General features: G+C 35.4%; 1 protein-coding gene across 5 annotated transcripts in view; it reads right to left on the reverse strand.

Moving 5' to 3' along the window:
* Window positions 1-27,750, reverse strand: part of EVL (Enah/Vasp-like) — a 261,471-nt gene that overhangs the window by 120,733 nt on the left and 112,988 nt on the right. The window lies entirely within an intron of this gene.

Here is a 27,750-nt window from a genome sequence, read left to right on the forward strand (position 1 = left end):
TTCTAATGTGCAAAATGAGCTAGAAAAGGAAATATTACACCATTTCAGTACCTCTGCCAAGAAAACTCTAAATAGGGTCATGAAGGAGATAGTTATGACTGAAAATGTCTCAACAACAATAACAACAAATGGAGGCTGAGAGAATATTAAATTATTCTGAAGGGTCACAGAGCTATTAAGTGTTTGAAGAAGGAATTTGAATTCAGGTATTCTTGACTCCATATCCAGTGCTCTGTCACAGTCCTTCAAATTCTAAGTTAATATTATTAACATACACAAAGATTTATAAGAAAATGAGAGAAAAAAGGATGAAGAAAGGAAGAGGGAAGGAAGAAGGAAGGAAAGAAATAAAGAAAAAGAAATAGAGAGAGATAGGAATGGGTACAGTGAAAGGATAAGGAGGGAAAGAAAAGGGAAGGGGAAGGAGGAAGAATGGAAAAGTGAAACAAGGAAGAAGATGAAAGAAACAAAGAGAAAAAGAGGGGGAAATAGAGAGGGAAAAAGAGGCAGGGGGAGAAGAAAGAAGGACGGAAGGCAGGAAAAGGGAATGGAGAAAGGAAGAAAAGAAGGAATGAAAGAAAGAAATTGGTAAAGTATGTATAACCATATATATAGGGCTGAGGTTGATATCCTTGTTTCACACCTGATCATATTGGGAAAGCTACTAGCTTAATTTGCATTATTAATGCTTGCTGATTATTTGAATTGAATATTTGCTTGCTGACTGTATTAGAAATTCTAGCAATAGCAATAAGAAAAGAAAAAGTAATAGAAGAAAACAGAATCAGGAATTAAATAATAAAACTTTCTCTTTTTGCAGATGATTTGAAAATCCCAAAGACTCAACTAAAAATTTAGTTGAAACAATAATTTTAGCAAAGTTTCAGGATATAAAGTAAATTCCCATAAATCATCAGCATTCCTATAGTTCTCAAACAAAACCCTGAAAGAAAAGACAGTTAAGAGATACCTTATTTAAAATAATTCTATAAAATAACTTATTTATATAAATACAATATAAATAATTGTAAAAATGTTAATTGTTCATATTTAGGCAGGGCCAATATAATAAAAATGACTATTTTATGTAAACTAATTTATATGTTCAACACCATCCCAATTAAATTACCAAAAAAAAAATACTGAATTTGAAAAAACAACAACAAAATAGCTACTCATATTTCTAATGTATTTTACAATTTATAAATCACCTCTGCAAGACAGATAGTACATTTTGCAGATAAGGAACAGAGAACCAGTGAGGTACAAGACATGTATGAAATCTCAGAATAAGTTCATAGAAAAGTCCGATCTTGAAGACAGATCTCTTGATGTCTGGGGTAGCTATGTGTGCAGTGGATAGGGTGCCAGGCCTGAAATAAGAAAGATGAGTCTTCTTGAGTTCAAATCTGACCTCAAATACTTAATAGCTTTTCAAGTTACTCAATACTGTTTGTTTCGGTTCTTTTCACAATTACCATAGCTAACTATCCCCTCCCCCATTTGTCTCATTCTCTTTTTCCTTTCACCCTGTCCCTCCTCAAAAATGTTTTGCTTTTGATCAGTCTTTCCTCCAATTTCTCCTCCTTCTTTTCTGCAGGGTATTGAGTGTGTATGCTATTTCTTCTTTGAGCCAATTCTGATGAGAATAATGTTCACTCACTTCCCTATCTGTTCCTCTTTTTTCCCTCCATTGTAAAAAACTTTTTCTTGATTTTTTAGTGGCAGATAATTACACCATTCCACCTCTTTCTTTCCTTTTCTCCTAGTACATTCCTCTGTCACACCTTGATTTGATTTTTTAGATATTATCCACTCATTCAACTTACACCTGTGCCCTCTGTCTATATATACTCCTTTTAACTGGCATAATTAAAAATGAGGAAGTTATGAGTTACAACTAGCATCTTCTCATGTAGGGATATAAACAAATAAACCTTGTTAGGTCTCTTATGATTTCCTTTTCCTGATTACTTCCTTATGCTTCTACTAAGTCTGATATACAGATATGTTTCATATACAGATATGAAAATCAAATTTTCTATTTAGCTTTGGTCTTTTCATCATGAATGCTTGAAAATCCTCCTATTTCTTTGAATCTCCATCTTTTCCCCTGATGGATTATACTCAGTTTTGCTGGACAGATGATTCTTGGTTTTAATCCTAACTCCATTGCTCTCTGGAATATCATATTCCACATTCTCCAATTCTGTAATGTAGAAACTGCTCAATCTTTTGTTATCTTGACTATGGCTCCACTATGCTTGAATTGTTTCTTTCTGGATGCTTGCAATATTTTCTCCTTGACCTGGGAATTCCAAAATTTGCCAATAAACTTCCTGAGAGTTTTCATCTTGAGATCTCTTTTAGGAGATGATTGGTAGATTCTTTCAATTTTTATATTACTTTCTGGTTCTAGAATACCAGGACAATTTTCCTTGAAATTTCTTGAAAGATATGGTCCAGCATATATGCTTTAACATGCTTTTTTTAAAAAAATATTTTATTTTATTTTATAATAACTTTATATTGACAGAATCCATGCCAGGGTAATTTTTTTACAACATTATCCCTTGCACTGCTTTAGCATGTATTGGTCAACCTGCCATTGGGGGAAGGGGATGGGGGAAAGAGGGGAAAAATTGGAACAAAAGGTTTGGCAATTGTCAATGATGTAAAATTACCCATGCATATAACTTTTAAATAAAAAGCTATAATAAAAAAATTAAAAAAAGAAAGATATGGTGCAGGCTCTTTTTTTTTTTTTTTTAATCGTAGCTTTCAGGCAGACCAATAATTTTTAAATGTTCTCTCCTAGATGTATTTTCCAGGTCAATTGTTTTTCCAATGAGATATTGCACATTTTTTCATTCTTTTGGATTTATCTTATTGTTTCCTGATTCTCATAAAGTCATTAGCTTCCATTTGCTCAATTCTAATTTTTAAGGAATTATCTTCCGCAGTGAGTTTTTGTAATTCCTCTCCCATTTGGCCAACTTTGCTTTTTAAGAAATTCTCATTAGCTTTTTGTATTTCTTTTTGCCTCACTCTCATTTCTCTTCCTAATTTTTCCTCTTTCTCTTACTTGATTTTCAAAATCCCTCTTGAGCTCTTCTGTGGCCTGAGACCAATTCTTATTTTTCTTGGAAGCTTTAGGTGTTGTAGCTTTGACTTTGTTATCTTATTTTGGATGTGTACTTTCATCTTCCATGTTCTATGGTCAGAATCTTTTTACAATGTTTGCTCATTTTCCTAGGCTAATTCTGCTTTTAATTCTTTGTTAAAGTAGGACTCTATTTCCAGGGTTGAGGGTGTAATGTCCCAAGCTTTAGGGACCTGTACTGTGAGCCAGTACTACTTCTCAGGTCTGAGTATGGGCAAAGCAACAGGGTTCTGCCACAGTGCCAAAAAAAAGGTCTCTGCAATCTCCCTCTGACTAGCTGTCTAGTCCCTTCCCGTTTACTCCTTCCCCTCCCCACACACACTTGTTGGCTAATACCCTCCTTCAGAGCCTCTCACTGTTTTGCTGTGGGGACTACAGCTTCCAAAGCCAGATTCTGGACTGGGGCTTCCTTCACATCCTAGTGCACCAAACCTTTTTTTGCTGAGTTGTCCTTGGTCTCTATGGATGGAGAGGTTTGGAGATCCCTGCCACTTCTTGGTTTCCTGGGTCCCGCTGTGCTGGCACAATCTGTGCTGAAATTGAGCTCCAGACCCACCCTGATGCAACAGACTACTCCCTGCGGCCCTTCCAAGCTGCCTTTGGCTGGAAAATTGTCCTAAACTATTTTTTTGTGGTTCTGACACTCTAAAATTTGGTTAGACTCATTATTTAAAGCTATTTGGAGAGTGTGAGGGTAGAGCTAGGGGGAGTCCCTACTTTCACTCCTCCATCTTAATTGAACAGCTCTTGATGCCCAGTCCAACGTTCTTTATTCCTTCCATCACTCCTTTCTTACTGCATATAATTCAATTCATTGTGTCCTGGATTTCAAATCTGGAAATGTCTCAGAGATCATCTAGCTCAGCTTCGTCCTTATCTAAATCACAAAACCAAGGACTAGAAATGTTCAGTCACTTGTTCAGATCTCACAGAGGGAACTTGTGTCCTCTGACTTCAAAATTCAGTGCTTCTTCCCTCTCCCCCTGCGGCCTCTCGCATTTGCTGACCCTTCTGCCTATTACACATTGTCTTTTCCTTCACACACTTTATGATCCAAGCACACTGACCTATTTGCCAAATCTCACTCATGAAATGCCATCTCTTCTTTGCCTTTATAGTAACTGGCTTCATTCCTTCTTTGAATCTGAGCTCTCCTCAAATCCTAGCTCAAGTACCATCTCCAAGTAAGTACCAACAACCTCCCCCCTAAAAGAAAGTCAGGAAAGACTTACCTCCCTCACAAATTATCTAGTATTTGCTTTATATGTGTTTTGCTGGACTGCTTCACTATAGTCTTTGTACTTCCAGTATGTTGCACAGTACCTTGATACATAGTAATAATTCATAAATGTTTGTTGATTATTCTTTTAAACAGTAGCAGCTATATAGAGTTACAGAGATGACTAATAATAATGATTTGTAATTATATTGTATCTCATAACTTATAAAGAATTATTTACAGCAGAAACGACCAACAGGATGACTTCAGAGAGACCTGGAGAGACTTCCATGAACTGATGCTGAGTGAAATGAGCAGAACCAGGAGATCATTATACATGGCAACAGCAAGACTATATGGCGATCAATTCTGATGGACATGGCTCTCTTCAACAATGAGATGATTCAAACTAGTTCCACTTGTGAAGTGATGAAGAGAGCCATCTACACCCAGAGAGAGAACCGTAGGAACAGCGTATAGACCACAGCATAGCATTTTCATGCTTTTTGTTGTTGTTTGCTTGCATTTTGTTTTCTTTCTCAGTTTTTTTTTTTCTTCTTGATCCTATTTTTTCTTGTGCAGCAAGTTAACTGTATAAATAGGTATACATATATTGGATTTAACGTATATTTTAACATATTTTTTAAATAACTTTTTATTGACAGAACCCATGCCAGGGTAATTTTTTACAACATTATCCCTTGCATTCACTTCTGTTCCGATTTTTCCCCTCCCTCCCTCCACCCCCTTCCCCAGATGGCAAGCAGTCCTATACATGTATTTTAACATATTTAACATGTATTGGACTACCTGCCACCTAGGGGAGAGGGTGGGAGGGAAGGAGGGGAAAATTTGGAACAGAAGTCTTTGCAAGGCTCAGTGTTGAATTACCCATGCATATGTTTTGTAAATAAAAAGCTTTAATAAAATAAAAAAAAAAGAAAAGAATTATTTACCTCCATTATGTCATTTGATCCTCCCAAGTGCATCATTTTACCTGTGAGGAAACTGAGACTCAGAAAGATAATGACTTGTCCAGAGTCACACAGCTCATCTTTATGAAGTTTTCAACATATTAAATGGATATTGAGGAATAAGACCTCCTCGGAGCAATTTGATTCTGTTTCCCCTTATTTAAATAAGTAAATTTCTTGATTTATATGCCCGTGATTTGGGTTGGTCTTTGATAATACAGTGGAAATAATATAAAGAAAATTTTGGAGATGCTTTTAAGTGGGCATTTTGATAGCTCCATTCTAGATACTTGGATTAGTATTATGTCTTCCCTTCTGTCTTCCCAAACCCAGACTCATCAGATTAAGTTAGATAGGTATCATGCTATTTCCAGGAGCATCAGACAATAACTATTCCTTCTTTGATAGATTGGACACCAATGGTTCCATCACAAGAATATGTCCAAGGCCCCTCAGGAGGAATAATTTCCTCTTTTTATCCCATATCTCCAATATCAGCAAGAGCATATGATTCTGATTTCAAAGTTGGCTTAAACTCCACATAAATTATGAGAAGAAAAGTTCCCATATACATAAAAATACATAGCAGCCCTTTTTGTGATAACAAAGAATTGAAACCAAAATAGATACCATTGATTGGAAAATAACTAAACAAATCGTGGTCCATGAATGTAACAGAATAAAGTACTATGCTATAAGGAATGATCAATATAATGAATACAGTGAAGAATGGGAAGATGCAAATCAACTGATGCAGAATGCAATAAAAAAATAGCCAATAAAACAATATATACAATGACTATAAAGTAAATGGAAAGAATGACAAAAAATTAAAACATTCGATTGCAAAATTACAAAGCAAACATGCTTCCATAGAAGGTAAACCCTCTCATTTACAGAAGTTGGAATTCCATCATTGTAAATTTATTTTAAGACTTTTGCCATATAGATTAATAGAAGAGGAAATAAATTACTTAAATAGTCTATTCTGGAAAAAGAAATTGAGCAAGTTGTTAATAAACTTCCCAATAAATAACCTCCAGGGCCAAATGGATTCACAAGTGAATTCTGCCAAACGTTTAAAGAACAATTAATTCCAATACTTTACAAATTATTTAGAAAATAGGGGAAGAAGAAATCCCACCAAATTCCTTTTATGACACAGATATGGTGCTGATACCTAAACCAGGAAGGGTCAAAACAAAGAAAAAAAAATTGTGGATCAATTTCCCTAATGAATATTGGATGCAAAAATCTTAAATAAAATATTAGCAAAGAGATTACAGCAATGTATCCCCAAGACTTTTGCCACATATTGGTCAGTTTTGATGATTTTTTTCCTCCTTTTTGTCTTTAAAAATATTATAGCTCTCTGGGAGAAAAAAGAAAAAGGCTATAGAAGAGAAATTTTGTTATGTTTAGAAAAACAAAAAGTATCAGTAAAATTAATGTTTTTTAACTCAATCTTTAGAACTTTATTCTTTCATATAGTGTGGCAACTAATTTAAGGCAACAGATATTTGTTAAGCACACACAGTATACAGTACTAATGTATGTTCACTACATGTAATTTGGCCTTGGAATCATACTTGTTACATCTAAGCCCATTTCCTTAGGTGATCCAGTTTATCTGTCTTGGAGCAGCTGATCTCATTGTCAATTTAAGTGATCAAACATTTACAGGTACCCTTTCCAAAACATCATTTCGCAGTGGAAGGCTGTGATAGAGATTTGGTTTTGAGTCACAGATCACCATCACCTAGTTCTCTGTGGCCTTGGAGAAGGCACTTGATCTCTCTTTAAACCTGAGTTTCATAGTACAACTATCTTTTCCACATTTTAGCTTTTCTCATAGTGGTCTTGATATATTATAAGTGGGTATAAGAAGTAAAATGGGAATTTTGGGGGGAGTTTTGCAGAAGCCACAGATGATACATGAAAGTTAACAGACAATACCAAAAAAGTGTAGAAACTCAGAAATGCATAAAATATATGTATAGTATTGTATAATACTATGTGTATAATATAAAATTATAGAATATCAACATATTTTAATCTTTTAATTCCATAATTAATTCAGACTTCTCTGGTACAAAGAAAGGGCTAAAAATTTTTTATACAATCTGGGAAAATCTATGGGGACACTGTGTCCCTAACCTCTTTGATGAGGAAAGGGTAACCATAATTAGACTTCAAAGAAAGTATAGCGATCATGTGGTCCACTTCTTTTAGGAAGGGAAACTGAGACCCAAAGAGTGAAAGTCAATAATACAATAATAAGCAGTAAATATAAGCTTCAAGCTCATATCCATTGCTGTTTTCCATTACAATTGCTTACTCATCCACAAAAACAAGTGTTAAAAAATTTTTGTTTACATGTAATTGAGGAAAATATAGTTAGGTGGTATAATGGATAGAGTACCAGCCCTGGAGTCAGGAAGACCTGAGCTGTGTGACCTTGGGCAAGTCACTTATCCCTGTTAGCCTCAGTTTCCTCATGTGTAAAATGAGCTGGAGAAGGAAATCAAATCAAATCAAATCAAAATGCTTGAAAGACTGATTTTATTTATTTTCTTAGTTGTTATTGTTGAGTCATTTCAGTCATGTCTGACTCTGGGGTTTTCTTGGCAAAGATATTAGAGTGATTTGCTATTTCCCTCTCCAATTTATTTTACATATAAATAATTTTTTTAACACTTGTTTTATAAATTTTTGAGTTCCAAATCCTCTCCTTTTTTCTTCTTATGAAGAAGACAAGCGATTTGATGTGGATCACATATATGCATTCATAAAAACATTTCCATATTAGCCATGTTGCAAAAGAAAATGCAGATCAAAAAATTCAAGAATAATAAAAAAGTCGCTTCTTTTTGTGGAGGTAAATGGCATTTTTTTCATCATAAGTCCTTCAGAATAGCCTTACATCTTTGTATTGTTGAGAGTAACTAAGTCATTCACAATTGATCCTCATACAGTACTGGTGATAGTGCGTATGATGTTCTCCTGGTTCTGCTCACTTGACCTTGTATCAGTTCATCTAAGTCTTGCCAAGTTTTTCTGAAAGTATCCTGCTCATCATTTCTTATAACGCAATAATATTTCATTACAATCATATATTGCAACTTGCTCAGTCATTCCCCAGGGGATGGGAACTATAAATTCTAAGGTCTTTTCTAGTTCTATATTCTCTGTAAGAATTGGAGGTGGGGAGGGAAAGAAAAAAGGAGGGATTGGAATGGGACAGATCTTCACAACAAAAGAAGGAATTTGCCATAGCTTCATTTTTCTATACAGTGCTTCCTGTGGTCTACCTTACTTCCTGCCCTCATATCACAAAGCAACCTCATAAATTTTGCCACATGCCAAACAAACGTGTGAAAGAAGCTAGATGCAGATTACAGCTAACAAGCTATAGAATCAAAAACCTTTGAACAAAAACTCAAACAGGAAGTGGCATAATGTCAGGGAAGGAGTACTAGATTTGGTGTCAAAGGCACACATGTTGTCTGTGCTGTTTATTATGTGACTTTGGGCAAGCCATTTTGGGACTCAAAGGTGAGAAAGTTGTCCTAGATGAACTCTTAATGACTCTTCTAGCTCTATGATTCAAAATGGGGAATTTGGGATGAGAGGTAAAAGACAAGTGAACTCATCCATTCAGGAAGAGAGCAAAGGAAAAGTACCCAAAAGGCTGGTCTTGTGCAAATCCCAGAATTAAGAGAAACTCAGGTACCTCAGGGATCAATGTAATTCTGCCTTCTGAGTTGACAAAGTACACTCTTGGGCATTCTCCTACCCATCATTTCTGCACCTTCTCTTTTTCTCCAAATCATCCTTCCCCACCTGTCATTCCCCATCTGCCCAAGGTCTTCCAATGCCTCAAATTATTCCTTCTTTCCATCAAAATTTATACTATGAATCTGATTCCTTTCCCTCCTTCTCCCCATCATTTCCCCAGACCAAGCCAGACATCTTACTCAAAGCTACAAAGATCTAGGTTTCCATAACTGTATGTTTTATTACCACAGGTAGAGACCACAGTCTACCTACATGTTAGAAGGTAGTTTGGGGACCTTTTGTGGATCAGAGAATTAATTTATCTGTTGAACAACTTTGTATAATTAGAATATTTGAGCTTAGCAAGGCTGGCAGTTACACTGAACAGACACATCTGAATTTACCTCCGCTCTGCTTGAAGATTTTCCCATTTGGTAGGCTTTTTCAAAACTTGCCTTTTACTCTGAGAACCTGAGGTCAACTTCCTACTATCATAAGGATCAAAAAAGGAGAGCAGTGAACTTAAATGGAATAAAAATTTAGGTGTTAATGGTTCTGGTCTTTCTTTTGTTATTTGTGAAGGTATAATATAAATTAACATACCATTTATAAAGTACTTTATTTGTTGATAGCCTGAAAGTGGACAGTACCTATTTAGTTCTTGAGCTGAGAGAGGTGCCTAGTATTTATTAAGCACTTAATACATATTTAATCAATGAATAAATGAAATCATTTATTCAAGATCTGTGGAGTTCTTTTTCTTCCTTTTAATATAATAGTTCTCTCTGCAAGAGAAGGTTTCTCGAGGAGATTTTTTGGAGGCAGCCTTAGTATCAGTTCAGATCAATAAATTATCCCAACTGCAGCCAGCTGGTAAAAATACTAATGTTTATTTCTTCCAAGTCTTGTCTCTTTCCTTGGGCCCGGATAGCTAGATTCTTACAGGCCTATCTCTCTGCTTGGTTCCAAGAGCTCCCTCTGAATGTCTCCAAATCCAAAGGGTTGTCCTTCAGCTTCAGCCTCTGCCTCTGCCTCTGCTTTCTTCAGCCTCCAGCCAGCTCCACTCTTCATGTAATTCCAGTGAAATCTGTCCGAGAGCCTCTGTCTGTTTCTTTTATATGAGAGAGAGGAATTGTGGGATACGAGAGAGAGGGATTATAGGTTTTCTCCCATAGTGCTCTCTGGTCCTAAGAGCTTCAAGGGAGGTGTGAATTCACAAAGTTATACAGTTAACTTTGTGAATCTCTCATATTTGTGAACTCCAATGAGTAAAGGTGTGAACACAAGCATTGTATCAATTAGTTCTACTTAGTACCTTGTTTCAGGTTCTGGCCCAAAACATCTTCTAGTAAAATCAGATCAATAATCTATCAACTCTAATGAGTTAGCAGATTGTAAAGATTCCAACAAAGATCACATGTCTAATAAGTGGCAAAAATGGTGAAGCTCTATTGAAACTGAATCTCTTTGTAATCTCTCTTAGAGCTTCCAAAGCTTTTATTAATTCGTAAAAATTCTTGTCAATGTTAAAGTCCTTTAATCTATGATGTTTTGTAAACTTTAGCGTGTCCTGAAAATGTCAATGCCCTTTGAAAACTGTAAAGCTCCTTGTGAATTCTTAAGCTCATTGTAAATATTTTAGGCCCTTTGTCAACTATAAAGTGCCCTGCAAATGTTAGTCTTTTATAAAGCACTTTACATGAAGAACTTTCATAAAATACTTGAACAATAAACCATTATAGGGGATGTAGAAAAATTGTGTTGTGGACTAATATGGGAGCCAGGAGGAATGGTCCTTCTGGGGAACAAAGGCACTTAGGAAGAACTATTAATTCAGGAGATTGACTAGTGGTGGAAATTTCAAACTCAATGGTAGGGCTAGTAGAGGAAAGTTTGGGGCAAATGGGTTCTTCAGAACATGCTATGCAGATAGCTGCTTTTCCTACTCATATAACATACACACTAACAACAAAGAAACTTTGAACCCTGTAGAAAAAAAATCAATCAATAAACATTCATTAGCATCATGCTAAGTGCTAGGAATACAAAAAGAGACAAAAGACAACCCCTGACCTCAAGGAGTTTATCTAATAGAGAAGACAACATACAAACAACTATAGGTAAAACAAGCTATAGACAGGATGAATATGAAATAGTCAACAGGGGAAGGCTTTGGAACAAAGAGGTTTAGGAAAGCAAGGAACATGGGATGTTAGGAATAGTCATTTATACTTGAACACATGTTAGTAGAGACAGTGTTAAATCCTCAAGCTGTGTGGGAGCTCAGAAGTCTTCTCATTGAAGACTTTGGAAACTTAGAACAAAGAGAAGTGACTTATCCAACTATCACAGATAGAGCTGGAATGAAGAGCCCATTTCTTCATTCTCTTTTTGGGGGGGTGGAAGAAATTAGGAATTCTTCAAGGAAAAAATGGAGCCTGTTTATTAGAACAGCAAAGTCTAATCACCCTTGCAGACTGTTCATTTTCCCTACCTCAACCCTATGGATTCAACGGTATGGATATTATTATCATTTTTTTGCATAAGGAAATGGCATGGATGTTATTACCATTTTCTGGATAAGGAAATATAGTTCTAAAAAGAAGTGATTCAATGAAGTCATTAAGTTTTAGAACTGGTATTCAAACCCATGTTTTTTGATGCCTGGGATCATGGGAATTTAGAATCTAATCCATCTCTGTCATTTTAAATATTAAGGAATTGAAATCTAGAAAAGCTCAAATCTAGGTAAGACCTGATAGGTAGGTGGCACTAAGTCTGGAGTCAGGAGGCTCTGAGTTCAAATTTAGTCTCATATATTAGTTTTATGATCATGGGCAGGTCAATTAACTTCTGTTTACCTCAGTTTCTTCAGTTTTAAAATGGTGATAATAATAGCACCTACCTCTCAGGACTGTTGTGAGGATCAAATGAGATAATACTTGTAATATTTGTAGCACAATATCTGGCATAGAGTAGGCACTATATAAATGCTGCCTGTTATTATTACTATTACTGAAGTCACATAGTTGTAATAAGAGAGCTAGATTTGAATTTTTATTCCAATACTAGTACTTTTCTCTTTGATACTTCACTTATGAGTTTCCATTTTTTTTAAGAGCTTCCAAAGCCTTTCACATACAATAGCTCATCTGATTCTGACAACAGCTTCCTGAATTATATAATTCAAGTATTACTATTATTATTATCCTCATTTTGCAGATGAGGAAACCTGGACATAATAAGGGGGGATGATTTATTCAAGATCATATAGAAATGAGTGACAGAGTCACTTGAGCCAGGTACCTTGTACTTTGTACTAATATCTGAAGCCTAAAGGAAAAAAGTAAAAATTTGAAATATTAGGAATTAAAAGTCACAAAGAAAACAATGTCTATTGCTTTGGTTGACACTAGGTAGTATAAAGGTCATGAAAGGAACAAAGGGTCTCAAAAATATTACTTTTTCCTGACTCACTATCATTAGCAATCTTTCTCAGGTCCCATTATGAGAAAGGATGTCAAAGGGCACACCATTGGTGAATCAGGGTTATATTTCAATGGCACATTTCCCAGAATTTCTTAAGAATTTTTTTAAAGAGTTCTATTTAAGAAATATTTTTTTTAAAAAGCAACCCTGATGATCTATTCAAAATCCATTATAGAAAGGTCACCATTTACTTCTTACTTTTGATAATAGTAATATTAGAATCCTGTCCATTTGTGTAGTCTTTTATATTTTTCAAACTGTTGCTCATCCATTATCCATTTATCACCACAAGAATTTTGTGCAACATAAAGCCTTAAAGAAATGTAAGTATTAGCCTCCGAATGATGGAGATAGTGAAAGTTTTACCCCCATTTTAGAGAGGAGGAAACTGAGGGCAGGATTTCAAGCTCTCACAGCTTGAAATGGGAGCTGAGACAGGTCTTTTAACTTTACCTTCAGTTTCACAGCATTCTTCTTGAGGTAGACACAGGAAAGCATCATTCTCCAGATAATGATGAGAGGAAATGACTTGGTTACAATTATAGCAACAGCTAATGGTAGAATCCAGACCTGTCTGCCCCCCAAAAACATGACACTTTAACTCAGTATTTAAAGGGTCAAATGACCCAAGTTATTGTCCTTGCTTTGCCTTTCTGAGCCCATGATTGCAAGGTCACTTGGCAGTGCGGATGTTATAAATTCTATGTGTCTCAGGACTTTTTAGCTTTTGACATCTTATGATTTGAGGAGGTGAAGCTGCCACTTTTTAGGTCAAGATACTATAAACTTTATAGGAAAGATCTTGCAACTACATCTTCCTGCTAAATTTTCCATAACTAGCTTTCCTCCCCACTCTCTTCTGCTTCCTTCCTTTTCCCCATTATCATTAGTAACCCTGGCAATATCATGCTCCATCCTCAAAGGAAGAAACCCTTGACAGCCTTTGCCTCTTGCCCTTTATAAGCGATGGGCTCCAGGAAATGAGCCTCAACCTTATGAAGAACAGGGACAAGGGAACCATTTATAGACCATATGGAAGCAAAGAAGTGGCTGTCACATATACAGAAATATCTCTTGTGATGCTGTTTGCAACGGAGTCAGCTAAACATGCAGCAACAGAGAGATCAGCAAATACCTACTATCTAGGGCACTGCAGTGCCAGGGAAATGGTTACCCTGGGAATGAGAGATTCTTTGAAATGTACCCTTTGCACGGAGCTACCCTGCCTGACTATGCATGGTGGCCAGCAGCAGCCCATCGCCCCTTGGGGCCTCTTCTCTTGCCTAGACAATTGCAGAGGATGTTGCTGCCCATTGATAGCATGAAGCACAAAGAAACCAGAAGAACCTAAATTAACTAGAAGCTAATTAAAATAAACTGACAAGGACTCTATTAACTGGAACTGTCTTCTTGTCTCACCCAAAGGGAAAAGAATTGCAGAATGTTAGCACTAGAGAATGGATCTTTTTAAACTTTCTTATTTTATAAATGAATAATTGAATTTCATGGTGTGAAAGAATCAATCAATATGTATTTATAAGGTGTTTCAGACTCTCATCCCCTCTCCCCAGGACTAGTACATTGATCTCTCAACTAGTCTCCCTATATCAAGTCTCTCCCTACTCTAATCCGTCTTCCAAAAAGATGCAAAGTGGTTTTTTTGAGTTCAGGTCTGATCACATCTCTCCCTTATTCAATAAATGACATTGACTTCTTACTATATCTAACATAAACTATGAACTCCTCTGCTTTTAAAGATCTTCGCAACTTGGGGTCAACCTAATTTTCAAGTTTCCTCCCCTTATAGCACACTACAATTCAGCCAGTTCATTTTCTTGTCTCCCCCTCTCCCCCCCCCCCCCATGGCACTCCATTTCCTGGTTCTGTCCCTTCACATTCTATACACATCACAGAATTCCTTATTTCCTTCAACATTCACCTCAAGCACTGTCTTCTCTACAAAGCTTTTTTTTATTCCAAATGCTACTACCTTCTTTCCTAAACTACCTTCTATTTACGGCATTTCATTATGTATCTACTTGTTATTATATATATATAATTGTACACACTTATAGTTCAACATCTCTCAACTTTTAAAGAGCAGAATTTATTCCAATTTTGCTTTTGTATTCCCAATGACCAGCACAGTGCCTGACACATAGTAGGTGCTTAACAAATGTTTATAAACTGTTTAGTTCCCTACTATGTGTTAGATGCTATTATAGACATTTGAGATTTTAAAGACAAAAATAAAATAAACCCTGCCATCAATAATTTTGCACTCTATTAAGAGAGATATGTTGTCCAGTCATGTCCAACTCTCTATGATCCCATTTGGGGTTTGCTTGGTAAAGATACTGGAGTGGTTTGCCATTTTCTTCTTTAGCTCATTTTATAGATGAGAAAACTGAAGCCAACAGGACTAAGTGACTTGCATAGGGTCACACAGTTAGTGTCTGAGGTTAGATTTGATGAATATTCCTAATATTCTTGAATATTTTTCTAAAATGTTGTGTGCTTAGAGAATGGCCTCTCAAGAAACTGGAAACTGAGCGGATGCTTATCAAATGGAGAATGGCTGAATAAGTTATGGTATAGATTATAATGGAATATTATTGTTCTGTAAGAAACTATCAGCAGGATGATTTCAGAGAAACCTGGAGAGATCTACATGAACTAACGCTAAGTAAATTGAGCAGAACCAGGAGATCATTGTACATGGCAACAGCAATATTATATGATAATCAATTCTGATGGACATAGCTCTCTTCAACAATGAGATGATTCAAATTAGTTCCAATTGTTCAGTGATGAAGAGAGCCATATACACCCAAAGAAAGGCCTGTGGGAACTGAGTGTGGTTCACAACATAGCATTTTCACTCTTTTTGTTGTTTGCTGCATTTTGTTTTCTTTCTCAGTTTTTTTTCCTTCTTGATCCGATTTTTCTTATGTACCAAGATAATGGTATAAATATGTATACATATATTGGATTTAACATATTTAACATATATTGGACTACCTGCCATCTGGGGGAGGGGGGGTGGAGGGAAGGAGGGGAAAATTTGGAACAAAAGGCTTTGCAAGGGTCAGTCTTGAAAAATTACCCATGCATATATGTTTTATAAATAAAAAGCTTTAATAAAATTTTTTTAAAAGAGAGAGAATGGCCTCTGAGAATCATAAACTCACAAAATTTTAGGGTTTTGGAACAATGGGTTCTTAAAATTGTGGACCTTTAAAGTCATAGAATTTCAGTTATAAAAGACCTTACAACCAGCATTTTATCCACTGCACTACCTAGCAGCCTGACAACAGGTCAATTTATAAGTCTATACAAACATATTTAAAATAAATATAATTAGACAGATTACCAGCAGCTGAGATATCTTATAGGACGTAACACTTGAGCTAGGCTTCAAAGGAAACTACAAGTCCCAAGAGATAGAGATGAAGAGAGAATGCAACCCAGACATGGGAGACAAGAGAGTGAGAAGGTCTCAAGCAGTACATTTGGAATGAGACACATGGATTTTGCAAATGTTATTATTGTGAGCTTCTCAGTCTGGTGTGAAGGGGAACTGTTTGCTCAGCAGTCCCCAAGCTGTGTTTTCTTTCCAAAGATTACCTAATGAGACTAATGAGCTATTTGTGTGCAGATTTTGGTATATTCTCCTGTGAATTCTTCATATCTGTTTTCTTTGATAGGTGAGATATGCTTTGATACCTTATATTAAAAATTTTGCTTCTATGTGGGAGTTTAAAGGAGTAGGGTAGAGATTCTGTTATTCATATCAGGGACATCTGCCAAGAGGTACAGTGAATAGCGTGTCAGTGCCGGAATTAGGAAGACAATTCTTGAGTTCAAATCTGGCCTCAGATATATGTATGTGACCCTGGGCAAGTCACCTAACTCCTGTTTGCCTCAGTTTCCTTATATTAAAATGAGTTGGAGAAGGAAACCACTTCATTATCTTTACCAAGAAGACCCCAAAAGGTGTCATAAAAAGTTAGATATGACTGAACACCAAAGTCATGAGTTACTCTACTATGTGCCAGATACTATTCCAGGCACCTGAGATTTTTTTTAAACAAAAATAAAATGGATCTTGTCATCAAGGACTTTACATTAGAAGACATAATATGTACACATAGGGAGATATATAAAACATATTCAAAATATATACAAGCTGTTTAAGCTTCACTTTAGAATTTTCCTCAGAGTCAAATTTCAGGGTCAAGGCTTGAGCCAAGAAGAAAAAAAAAGGCCCTTTCAGGTCAAGCACTCATCTAAAGTCCTTGGGTTACAATTGAATGAATCATATAACTTTGTATTGAGGTGAGTTCTCTGTCACAGAAGGTCCTTAAGTTGAGGTTGCCTGACTATCTTGCAGAGGGAGCTTGAGAGGTTCTCTTGGAAGAGAGGTCTTTTGTAATTCTAAGATTCTATGACTTTAAAAGTCCACGATTTTAAGAATCCATAGTTTCAAAGTCCTAAAATTTTGTGAGTTTATGATTCTCAGAAGCCATTCTCTAAGCACACAATATTTTAGAAAAATATTTGGCAATAAAAGTTGGAATATAGTTTTATGCTTAGCTCTAAGTTAGCCAGGAATTAAAAAAAAAAAAAGAACTCTATCCACTACTACTATGTTTCAGCATTTCTGATAGTAGACTATATCTCATAGCCTACAAAAAACAAAATAAAATTGTTTATTGATCAGCTCCTGCCTACTGACAGAGTTCTGCTTCGCCAAGAGCCCTGACATTGGCCCAAATCTGAATTCCCAAGCCCAGGAGGCAGAGGAACTCTCATGCACGATTGCTTTCCAAAATATACCAGAGAGTGGTTAATGCTCTATGGCCTCCGGGAATTTTTGGACTCTTCCAAGTTAATTAAAGGCCTGGTTTAAATGGCTCACATTAAGGGTTTAGAAGTCACATGCCAGGCTTCTCTGATTACAGATATGGCAAGAGGACTTCTCATACAGTTCACCTGGCTCAGAGGGGCCAACCAGTGAACAATTCTGCAACCCAGGGCTATTTACTTTTGCCAAACACTTCCTTTGCCCTCCACAGTCTGTGTGGGCAGTAGGCAAAAATGAACTTTCTCAGATCTTCTTAAAAGAACCTTCATACTCTGAAAAATCTCCCGTAAAATAAATGAGGGCCAAAATGAGGTATAGTGCAAAAAGAGTTTTGGACTAACAATCCAAAACTAATTTTGGACTCAGGTTCTAGTCTCAGTTTTAACTTATTATGTGACCTTCTCATTTCCCTCCCATCTCTGGTGAGGGATGGATGATAGTGGTGGATGGTTGAAAAGGGGAGCTAGAAATACTAGGATTCATTTCAATACTGTTTCTTTTCAATGTTTGGCCTTTTTGTCTCCCTAGGAGAGAGCCAGGCCAAATCAGTACAGACAGGGCTGCCAAATTGTGAAAACTGTTTATCATAGATTATGTAGGTAATGAGGTATAAGAGCTAAAAGGAACATTTGAATGGTGTGTCACAGGGATGGGAATCTTTGCCAGAGCAATAGGGCCACTGGTGGTGGGCTACCATCTTTGTTCTTCAACTTTTAATGTTTCTGGTAATTTCTTGAGACTTCTCTGAGCCTCAGAGTAAGGCATAGTGCTAGTCACCCAGGAGATGGAAAAGTAAATAGAAAGTGCTTTTCTGCCTCATCCCTACCGCCCTAGTCCCCCAAAGACTCAATGAACAGTTCCTACTGAGAGCACCAAAGCAGGGAAGGGGAATTGTAATTCAGTTCCCCTAACTGAACTAAATATATAAATTATAGAACATTATATTAGAATTGGATAGGATTTCAGTTACAGAAATTAGAATGTCAGAGCTGTAATAGATTTTAGTATCAGAGAATACAAAATGGCATATTTTAAAGGGATTGTGGAATCCTATTTTAGATAAAACATAAGCTGAGTTGAGAGGGAAGTGAGAGATCAAAGAATGATAGAATGTCAGAGCTGGAAGGAATCTTAGAAATCATCTCCAGGGGTCCTCAAACTTTTTACATAGGGGGCCAGTTCACTGTCCCTCAGACTATTGGAGGGCCAGACTATAGTAAAAACAAAAACTTTATTTTGTGGACCTTTAAATAAAGAAACTTCATAGCCTGGGTGAGGGGGATAAACATCCTCAGCTGCTGCATCTGGCCAGCAGGCCGTAGTTTGAGGACCCCTGATAATCTATTCTCTTCCAGTTTGCAGGGAAGAAAACTGATTCTCGGAGAGGAAAATGATTGGCTCAGAATCACAGTAATTAGTGACCAAGTCAGGATTTGAATACAGATCTCCTACTTCTGAGTCTAATGACCTTTCCCTTGTGCCATATGACTTTCATCACCATTAGCAAGTTTGTATGAAAGGCAGAAGGTCATAAACCAAGAGGTGAAGGAATCTTAGAGGTCACTGAGTCAAAACACCACATTTTATTGTTGCTAATATTTTTTGACAGTATTTGTTGCTAGTTTTTTTTTTTTTTAAGCTATCAACAACTTCCATTATTTTTTATTTTAGGATTTCAGCTAAGGCTTTGCATTTCCAAGAGTGGAAATTGGATCTGCCTAGGGGATTCTTGTATTACCTAACATTTTCAATTCTACTGCCATGAGAGGAATGCCTTAAAAGCCTTTAGTGAGATAGCCCAGCATATGATCTTTAGATGCTATCAACAACCTTTCCATTGGCCTGTGTTCTCCTACTGTCCTTTGTTCCCTGCCTGGCTGTCAAGGACCATTCTTGAAGATGGACCAGCATGATCCACAAACAGTATCCAATTTTATTTTTAGAATAAATTTTAATTGATATCTTGGAATACTGCCTATATATCTTCTACAATCCCTCCTCTGCTTATTTTTCACCAAACCAACCCATAAACCAAGGAATATTTTTTAAAGGATAAAAGAAAGGAAAAAAAACCAGCAAAACCAATCAAAATTAAAAACCTTGAAAATATATGTATTTCATGTAATATTTCATACCCATGGATCTCCCACCTCTATGAAGGAATGAGAGGTCTTTGGAATCTTCTTATCCTTTGCAGTTATGCAACATTTATTTTCAACTGTTTTGTGGTTGTTGTTCTTTCCTTTAAATGTTATATTTCTTTTAACTATTGTTTATTTGATTCTGCTTGCTCCACTCTTCATCAGTTCATATAGATCTTTCCATTCTTTTCTGCATTAATCATATTCATTATTTCTTACTGCAGAAAAATATTCCATTGCATTTATGCACTAATTTGTTTATGGTACCAATGTACCAATTTGTTTGACCATTTCTCAAATGACATATGCATGTAATTTTCAAGGGGAAATTAAAAATAATGTACTAAGAAAAGATTAAACAAATTCCTGATCATTGTTATCTCTTTTGAGGATTTGAGCCTGATGTTTCAGAAAGTAGCTGCCTCCCCACAGTAGTCATGAAAAATTAGAGATGGCTGGATAAAAGCCCTATTATCACTTCCTCCACCTTCTGAAAAGTAACACTCATGTATACAGACAGTGATCACGTTGCACTTCAAATAGGTAAAAGAATGGGAATGGCCCTCTCTTAAGTTAAAGGAAACTTTGGAAAGATTGAAAACATTAACAAAAGAAGAAAGAAAGGCTGTTAATTATCTGGGGCCCCTATATATTCCACCTCTTCTATTCTTTCCTTTTAAAGTTAAACTCAAATAGTACCTCCTTTAAGATGCCTTGCCTGCTTGCTTAGCTTGTTCAATTGTGTCGGACTCTTTGTTCTCTATAGATCACACAGCATGCTAATACTGAATATGGGATTTTCTTACAAAGATACTAGAGTGGTTTGCCATTTCTTTTTCCAATGGACTAAGACAAATGAGGTTAAGTGACTTGCTCAGCATCACACAGCAATGAGTTTCTGAGGTTTGTTTTGAAATCAGGACTTCAAGATTCCAGACTTTGCACTTTATACACTGAGCCACCTACCTACCTCCTGATCCAAATACCCTATCCCTAATTTGGTAAATATTTTCCCTCTTGACTTCACATGGTACTTTATTTTCACCTCTCTGGTATATAAATTATTTAATATTATACATTACAGTGTAGAGAAAGAATTTTGATATTTTGCTGGTACTTTCATATTTTCTTATAAGTTTACTTGCTTCTTCCTGAGATTCTTAGTATGCAGAGAATGTGAACTCTGATTGGTTAAGTACATGGTGTCAAGGCATTCAAAACAAAAACTGAGAAAAAGAAAAAAGGAATAATTGACAAACATACCTATAGCTATAGTTTTAGACATGAGATTTTTTCCTCTTCTGGGTAAAGAACTAGGCAGTTTCATTACTAGTTCAGTCAATAAGATTCTCAGAGGTAGTCAAATTTATGAAATACATGTTCAAAGGGACCAGATTTGTATACTTTATTATTTGTATATTATTATTTTCTAACAAATTGTGCCAATTAGCAGCTCCATCCATTGTGTACCTATTTTCCATAGCCATTCTTTCCAGCATTGAATGTACTTCATTTTTAAACACTTTTTGCCAATTAGATGAGTAAAATGACATTTATTTTTGTTTTTATTTGCTGAGGCAATTGGGTTTAAGTGACTTGCCTAAGGTCACACAGCTAGGAAGTGTGTTAAGTGTCTGAGGCCAGATCTGAACTCAGGTCCTCCTGACTTCAGGGCTGGTGGTCTATCCATTGTGCCACCTAGCTGCCCCTCATTTTGCATATTTTTTGACTACTTCTATATTGGAAATGCATCTTATTATCAGCTTTGTGTCAATTCCTAGTAGATTTGAGGTATCAGATTTTCATAAGAAATGTTTATTGCAAGGGTTCTCCTCCCCCCCCCCCCCCCCCGTCTAATTTTTTTCTGGCTGCAGTACTTTGTCATATAAAAGTTTATCACTTAGATATATATTTTGATTCACAATTTCAAGTTATCCTCAGTTTGTCCATATCCATTGATGATATTGTTCTATAGTTCTCTTTTACTCCCTTATCCTTACCAGGTTTGGGGATCAGGATCACAGTTGACTATAAAAGAGAATACGTGGAGCAGCATCTCTCTCTCTCTCTCTCTCTCTCTCTCTCTCCCTCCCTCCCTCCCTCCTACTTTGCAAATTTGAATTTTTTATTCTTTTGTAAACGTTACTCAATTCTTTTATATCTTCAGTTTTATTGGCACATATCTCTATAAAAGCCTTTTCTTACTTTATTTCTTTATTTATTGCACTTTTCCTTTCTTATTTCAGTAATTGATTTATCAGTTTTGATCTTGCAGACAGAGATCACTTCAATCTGAAGGGAAAGTTTTATTGAAGAAAAGGAAGGATAATAGATTGAGATTGTGACAGAATTAGTGAAGAGGAGTGAGCATAGGAAAGCATTAATTTCAAGTTTGGAAAATGAGCCATAGATAAAAGGAAGAAACTTGTTTCTCTAATGACAAGACAGCACAATTAATGTCTCCATGTGAATTGAGAAGGAGTGAGAGGCAACACAGAATAACTCATCTTAAGGAACTTGTAAACAATATGTTTGAGGTGAACTCTCAATATTCCTAATCTCATCTTCTCTTCCAACATATTTGTGTTTAATGATTTCCAGTCCTCCAGCACTGAAATAGATCTCTCCCCTCCATCTTATACTATCTATCATCATCTTTCTATCTCTTCTATGAAGCCTTCTCTGATCTCTCCAAGTACAAGTGATCATTTTCTCAACGACTTTGTCAGGTTGTTCTGTTTGACACCTCCTTTGCACTTAATCTATTTTAAATTTCATGATTATTTTTATTACACATAAAAGAAATATGTTGCTTGGAAAGAGTAACAGGAAACAGAAGGAAATATGTGACTTTGGAAAGAGCATCAGGATACCGAAGACTTGAGTCCAAGCTTTCACACATTCTAAAAAATGTGCTTTAAAATGAAGATAACATGATTGTAAATCAAGTGCCATGTAAACATGAAAGTGCTACAAATATATTACTTGTTGTACCTATGCACAGCCCTCATCTTTTCTACTATATATGCTTTCCTTGAAGGCAGATATAAGTTTTTTTTTTTTTAATCTCTAGTAGTAGCACAGATACTTGAACATATTTCAAAGTCTCAATTATGTTACTTCATCAATGTGGACACTCCCTCTTGTGACAAAGATCACAGTTTTTCCCATGTGACTTCTGTTCATATTTTTCTGTAGATTCTCAATATGCTGAAGACTTTATGCTAGCTCTCTTAATTTTATATACATAGCAGACAAGAGCTTTCTTTCAACCCATCAACCTCACCATTTCACTAGCCCTCCTTATTTTCTAATCATCTTTCTCATTGGTGGCATGTTGATAACATTTCTTTGGTTGGTAATGTATGTCAACTTAAACCTACTGTTCATGGGATTGCTTTTTTGGAAGATTCTGAGCTTTAATTCTGTAGAGACTATAGTATTTCATTATTCACAGCTAGCAGTGTATTGATAACTCTTTAGTAACTGGCTCTCAAAAAAATGTATGCATAACACTTATAAGTCTAAGCTCCATTATTAATGTTTTCTCATCACTTCTTTAATTCTGGACAATCAACAAAACAATAAATTTAAGGCTTGATTTACTATAAGAGTTGGCTCCAGGACACACTATGGAATATTCAAAATACTGATGTTATAAAGATGGGTCCTTTTTTCATTAAGAACTTTAGAATCTTAAATTCACTCACAATTTCCCCAAATCAATTTCACTTGCTTTATTCTTTCTTTTAAATTCTGAACCCAGCTCATTTTCGATTTGCATGTATGTACTGATGAACCGATTCTATGGTCCTTAAAACTCACTTTACCTACTTGATCTTTACAGTAAAAATGATTAAATAAAATTTTTGAGTGGTTTTGTGCATATATGCATATGCACACACAAACATGTATATGTATACACACATATATGTATATATGTGTGTTCTATGTGTATATATATATGTATATGTGTGTGTTCTATGTGTGTATATATATATATCAATCTAGCTAGCTGGCTTTGGAGGTTTTGTATTGTTCTGGGCAAAGATTCAATCTGCACAATTTCATTTTTAAAGGGAAAAATCTAGAGCTCAGTCATTTATATGAAATCCTTCTATTTGACATTTTTACTGTTCAGCTTCCATGATAGTACCAAAAACTGCTGGTAGTTGTTTCTCCTTCCATAATTCCTCACTTGATATTAATGTATATTGTATACTTAAAATTTTTCACTGAGCATTCTCCATTTTTTAACTTCTAAATTATTTTGATGATAATTATTTTGTAATATAATTTGTGATCTAGTACTAATAGGCTCTTTTACTTTCCATCATTTTTCATTAATTTTCTTGAAATCCTTGACTTTTTTTTCTTCACATAAATTTTTTACTATTTTTTCTGGTCCTTTGGTCATTTGATTAAAATGGCACTGAATAAATGAATTCATTTAGGTAGTACTGTCATCTTAATTATATTGATTTGACCTACCATGAACGATTAATATTTCCAATTATTTATATGTTATGGCAAATTGAGTTTTGTTTGTCAACCAATTGGTTAAAAGCAAAAGCATTTTATGAAATAGCATAGAAACAAAACTAAGTCTCAGGGGAAAAAACATACACTATGAGTAGAAAGAATGAATACATATCAGAACAAACTCACTTAGGGAATATATATGGTAAAAACACTAATGAAAGGAGCTTATGTAGACAGAGCACTCACGTAGAAATGTCAATATGATTCTGAACTATTTTCCAAGGAGGTATTAAATTTTTTTGGAAAAAAAAATAGTCTATTTCAATGTCTATTTTCTCATCTGTTTCCTGTTTTTAAGCAATATCTTATTTATTCATTAAGGTACAGAATTTTATTTTAGTTCTGTATTATCTCTCTTCCCATCCATTCTACTCTATCCAATTATGTAGAGTCATACAAAACAAATTTCTGTTTTATCTATTTAAAAAAGAAAAAAAGGAATGGCAAGGGGTGGAGGGGGTAGGGTGGAGTCTTCAATTTATACTCTAAGTCTGTCCATTACTTCTCTATCTAGAGGTGGATAGCATATTTCATCATGAGTCCTTTGGAATTATGACTTGTCATTGTGTTGATAAGTGTAACTAAGTCTTTCAAAGTTGGTTATCTTCACAAAATTGCTGTTACTGTGTACATTGTCCTCTGGGTCTGCTTACTTCATTTTGCATTTGCCAAGTTTTTCTCAAACAATTTTTTTCCCATTATTTCTTATAGGCAATAGTATTCCACCACATTCATATACTACAACTTGGTTGGCAATTTCTTAATTAAAGGACATTCCTCCAATTTCTAATTCTTTGCCACCACAAAAAAAGACTGTTATAAATATTTTAGTTATATGAGCTATTTTCTTTTCTTTTTTATCATATTGGGGATATATCCCTGGTAGTGGTTATTTTCTCATCAATTTCCTATTTTTATTTCAAAGAATATGCACAATTTAATTGACTTTTGAACATAGTTCAGAATCACTTTCCAGCAATTTTGGAATCACTGGATTCCAAATACTGGTTAAAATAGTTGACAATTTCCCTAATAGTACATTAGTGTGCCTGTTTCCCCACATCTCCTCTGGTATTTGTCATTTTCTTTTTTTCTTTTCTTTTCTTTTTTTTTTTTTTTTTTTTGCTAGCCTAGCCAATCTGATTGATATGAAGTGGTACCTTAGACTTTTTTAAATTTATATTTCTTTAATTAATAGTGATTTAGAACAATTTTTAAACATAACTATTGATAGCTTTAGTTTCTTCCTCTGAAAACTGACTATTTGTATTCTGTGACAATTTATCAACTGAGGAATAGCAATCTTATTTAAATAGAGTCCCCTTCATTGCATTCTCACTTTTTTCCTAATTTGATATTAATTTTGATCTTTAATAAATCAGTGGTCAAATTGTCTGTGAATAGTTGATTTCAGAGTGATACTATAAGAAAATTAGAAGAACAAAAGATAGACTACCTCTCAGATCTGTGGAAAAGGAAGGAATTTGTGGACAAAGAAAAACTAGAGCACATTATGGAATGTAAAATGGATAATTTTGATTATATTAAGTTAGAAAGTTTTTGTATAAATAAAGCCAATGCAGACAAGATTAAAAGGGAAGCAGAAAACTGGGATAAAATTTTTACATCCAAGAATACTTATAAACTCCTCATTTCTAGAATATATAGAGAATTGACTCAAATCTATAAGTCTTACATGAATTGATGTTAAGTGAAGTGAGTAGAACCAAGGGAACCAGCAACAAAATTATGTGATAATCAATTCTTATGGACGTGATTCTTCTCAACAATGAGGTGATTCAGGCCAGTTCCAATGGTCTTGTGATGGAGAGACCCATCTGCACCCAGAGAAAGGACTATGGGGACTGAGTATGGCTCACAACATAGTATTTTCACTTTTTGTTATTGTTGTTTGCTTGCATTTTGTTTTCTCTCATTTTCTACCCTTTTTAATTTGATTTTTCTTGTGCAGCATGATAATTTTGGAAATATGTATAGAATTGTACATGTTCAACATATATTGGATTATTTCCTATCTAGGGGAGAGGATAGGGGTAAGGGAAGGAGAAAAAAATTTGGAACACAAGATTTTGCAAGGATGAATGCTGATAACTATCTATGCATATGTTTTGAAAATAAAAAGCTTTATAAAAATAATAATAGGATTACAAGGTAATAGAAGTATAATTTAAGAAAATGAATCTTGGGCTTCTCTTCTTTCTTATGACTGAACCAAATTTTCCACAGGACTGCTCCAGGCTCAGAATTGTATTTTAGGAAGATTATCTTGGTAGTTAGAAAAGAAGAGAATGGATTGAAGAAGGCGGAGGCTGGAGGTTTGGAATCCAATTAACAGGCTCTTGTAATAGGACAAAGGTGATAGAGGCCTGAACTAGGGTGTTAGAAATGTAAATACAGAAAGGATGGAGTATAGATGTGTGATATGTTGTTGAGACACCAACTGACTGGAAATAGTGAATGAAGGAGAGAAAAGAAAAGAGGATAAATCTAAAGCTGTGAACCTGGAAAGGCAATGTGACTTTAACAAGAAAAGAGAAATCTGAGAGAGGGATCATCTAGGGGAGAAGATAATGAGTTCCATTTTGAAATGCTGAGTTTGAATTGCCAAAGGAAGGTCAGGTTTGTATATACAAAAGGCATTTGATGATATAAAACACAAAGTCAAAAGCAATAGTCTAAGCTTGTTTATAATGATCTAGGTTGAGATGACAATTAATCACTTGGGAGCTTTACTTTTCCATAACACCTTGAGTTAAGATTGTGGAGGAAGAACTGGAGAGGTTCAGTGTTGAAAGAGGTCATGTTTTTCTAGAAGATATGTATAAGAATAGGATGGCTAGTTGGTACAATGGATAGAGTACAAGGAAGACCTGACCAAATCCTGCCTCAGACACTTTCTGGCTATGTGATACTAGAAAAATCACTTACCCTGGGTTTACCTCAAATTCCTCAATTACCTGCAAAATGAACTAGAAAAGGAAATGGGAAACTACTCCACTCCAGTATTTTGCCAAGAAAACTTAAATTTGTTCCTGAAGAACTGGATATGGCTGAAATAACTACACAGCAGCAGCAACAGCAACAGCAGCAGCATTGTGCTTAGGAAAAGGAGTGAATTTTTCTGCATTGCAGCCCAATTCCTCTGTACACTTCCTGCCTTGAATAACTGGGACAATCCTATCTATACTCCTGGTATATTGAGGAGATGGGAGGTTCATTATAAACCTTCAAACTGTCATGATGACCTCATCTCTCCAGTGGAGCATCTCGGGACAAAAAAGAGCAAGAATTTGAGCTCACACCCTTTTGTCCCAGAGGACAGAACAGGTACTTGAAGTCATGGCTGTAGGGTAAAGATTAGTGTATTTCTTTGATGTTGTAATCCTTTTTTTTCCCCTTTAATTGGTGTTGCTCTTTTCTTTGGTAAGAAATCTAAGTGATTAGTTAACAATAATTAAATTCAAGGAGAAGGAAGATTACCAGAGGATGGGTAAAGGGGGTAGAGCCAATAAACCCTGAGTGATCCTGAGTATGGAAGTAAAGTAAAAGAGTAAAAG

The sequence above is a fragment of the Antechinus flavipes genome, chromosome 2 (genome assembly GCF_016432865.1).
Source record: "Antechinus flavipes isolate AdamAnt ecotype Samford, QLD, Australia chromosome 2, AdamAnt_v2, whole genome shotgun sequence".
NCBI classification, from domain to species: Eukaryota; Metazoa; Chordata; class Mammalia; order Dasyuromorphia; family Dasyuridae; genus Antechinus; species Antechinus flavipes.